This window comes from Palaemon carinicauda, chromosome 43 (genome assembly GCF_036898095.1).
Source record: "Palaemon carinicauda isolate YSFRI2023 chromosome 43, ASM3689809v2, whole genome shotgun sequence".
Classification (NCBI taxonomy): domain Eukaryota; kingdom Metazoa; phylum Arthropoda; class Malacostraca; order Decapoda; family Palaemonidae; genus Palaemon; species Palaemon carinicauda.
The window spans coordinates 33,337,489-33,340,551 of NC_090767.1; the positions used below are offsets into that span (position 1 = coordinate 33,337,489).

At 33.5% G+C, this 3,063-nt stretch overlaps 1 long non-coding RNA gene across 1 annotated transcript; it reads right to left on the reverse strand.

Moving 5' to 3' along the window:
- Window positions 1–914: 914 nt before the first annotated feature.
- LOC137633551 (uncharacterized) lies at window positions 915–2,757 on the reverse strand. The gene is made up of 3 exons (XR_011042268.1): window positions 2,657–2,757; window positions 1,971–2,113; window positions 915–1,068 (listed from the first exon to the last, which is right to left on the reverse strand). It is a non-coding gene; the product is annotated as an uncharacterized lncRNA (long non-coding RNA).
- Window positions 2,758–3,063: the final 306 nt, after the last annotated feature.

Here is a 3,063-nt window from a genome sequence, read left to right on the forward strand (position 1 = left end):
TCCTCGTCCTCCCCAGGGAACACGGAGGAAACTCAATTAACCAGAACGATCTGTTGGGAAAAAGGAAAAGAAGAAAATGGGATGAAATGAAATGAAAAGAAGAAAGGAAATGATGTCATCCACATTTATTCATTATTTTATGCTTTTATTGTTATCTTGTTTCGTTAAGATGGACATGTGAATTCAGACACATACACGCACACACGCACACACACGAATACCAATGGAGAGAAAGAGAGAGCTGGAGGGTGAGTGAGGGAGTGTGTGTGTGTTCCTAATAATAGAATAAAAAAAGAGAGAGCAACGAGGAATTCCAACTTCCCTCTATGCATTCTATTATATGGGATTTCCACGTACATTGTCGGCCTACGGATAGTACCCTTTCACACACACACACACACACACACACACACACACATATATATATATATATATATATATATATATATATATATATATATATATATATATATATATATATATATATATGTATATATATATATATATATATATATATATATTATATATATATATATATATATATATATATATATATATATATATATATATATATATATATATATATATATATATATATATATATATATATATATATATATATATATATATACATATATATATATATATATATATATATATATATATATATATATATATATATATATATATATATATTTATATAGGCCTATATATATCCATATCTATTTTGACAGGACATAGGCCTATTTTCCCAGAGTATTAGGTAAACTCAATAATGAATAATATAATAATATAATATAATGATAATACTCTCTCTCTCTCTCTCTCTCTCTCCTCTCTCTCTCTCTCTCTCTCTCTCTCCTCTCTCTCTCTCTCTCTCTCTCTCTTAAGGTATGATGTCTCCTCACCTCCTTGCATCCTGTGGTTGCAATGTCCGAAGGATGTCCCCAACCTTCTCGATGTCTTCTTCCTTGACGTCACTGACATTGACATGGACATATGGATCCTTCTCCAAGAAAGGGATGGGGCGACTGACGCTGCTGACGTCGTTGACACTGAAGCGAATATCTGAAAGAGAAAGAAGAAGAAGAAGAAGAAGAAGAAGAAGAAGAAGAAGAAGAACGTTGAGAAAAATGATAATCTATGTGTTTCTTTCTTAAGATTCTAAAGGAAAAGGTCAAATGGGAATAATAATAATAATAATAATAATAATAATAATAATAATAATAATAATAATAATAATAATAATAATAATAATAATAACTGCAACAACGAATTTAGAGGCAAAAGAACTAATGTGTGTGCGTTTGTTTGTGCGTGTGTGCGACCATTGTAGCCGCTCGCACCAGGAATGTCATCAGTCTCCTCACATTATGAATTATCTAAATCACTTCAGCCAATAACAACTCAGCTTCATTTATTTGACATAATTTCATTGCCCGATACCTTTTCACTTTCCTTTTGCTGATTGGTTCTCCCGTTCGGATAACTCCGCCCACATCCTTGTAGAAAACCAATCAGCGAAGGAGGGAGGCGGAGTCAGGTGGAGCCGCGTTTGACTGTGACTGGTGCTTTTATCAGTTTCCTATTCATTACAATCATGATCATTTTGATTCATTTCTATCACTATTAATTAAATCAACGCCATAGAAATGAGACATTTCCTTTTAATATATGGAAGGAAAGAAATTAAAGCTTAACATCGAAAGCTTTTATATCAACTTCAAATCAGATGAAAACAATATTTTCCTTTTTGTGGAAAAAATAAAACCTGATTGAGAACTCTGAATATAATGTTCTACATCTATAGAGTAATAATGATGATAATAATGATGTTAACAATGATATTGATAATGATAACAACGATATTAACAGACTGAATGACAATATGAGGATGAGGGAAAGGAGACCAGGTATTGTAATGTCCCTCGGAGGAAAGAGACAGAGAAAATTAATTTATTATTACTTACTTAACTTTCCAATCTGTTTTGTCTTTTCCAAAGATTGACAGAAGGCGTCGAGGCTGGGATGGTCCTTGAACCTGACCCAGAGATATTCAATATTTGGAGGGATTTGGAACGTTGGGTCCCAGATGCCTTTGTATTCCTCACAACTGTTCCAAAGAGAAGAAAAGAAAAGAAAGAAATAGTTATTGGATTTGATTGGGAATTTTATTATCAAGTTGATGATGATGATGATGATGATGATTATGATGATGTTGATAATGGCAACGAAAACAAAAAGTAAAAGAGAGTAATTTCGTAAAATATGGAAATTAATATCACCGAAAAATGAAAAATTAAAATCGGGACTTTTTGATGTTTAGCCGACTTATTATGAGTCTAATTGTGACGATGATGATCATGATGATACTGACATTATAAAATATATTGTTTACAAGATTCAAGTTGATTGTTATACTAAAGGTTGTGACACACACTCTCTCTCTCTCTCTCTCTCTCTCTCCTCTCTCTCTCTCTCTCTCTCTCTCTCTCTCTCTCTCTCTCTCTCTCTCTTTATTAGTAGGCCTATATGTGTGTGCATGTGTTTATGTTTGTATGTATGATCGTGTATCATTGTATTGTTATAACGGATATTTGATTATTATATGTATCTTTATAATGTTCAAAATAACTGTCAAATAATAATAACTTACTCATTGGTGAGTAGATTCTTGATTGACTCTCTCTCTTCTACGGTCGGCTCTGAATCTCCTTTGTAATGGTTGATTAGACCTATATATGATGGGTAGATGAGATGCCGGCAAAGTTGCCTTTGTAGTTCAACTAACCCATCAGTGTCATTAAGGAGTATTGAGATTTCAATTTCCTCTCTGTCTGTGGCTCTAAGGAGGGCAATGTACGCATCAATTGTATGATCTCAAATTTCGGTGCGCCTATCAAACAACTCGAACCTCTGTGCTATCCATCTTGAAGAAGAATGATCACATTTGATATTCTTCAAGACTCTTAGCACAGAGTCTTTGTCGTTCACCTCCCGACCTTACTAGGAGTTCCAGTGCCTCAATCTTGGCATCTTCTGACACCTTCATCTCGTCCTCGT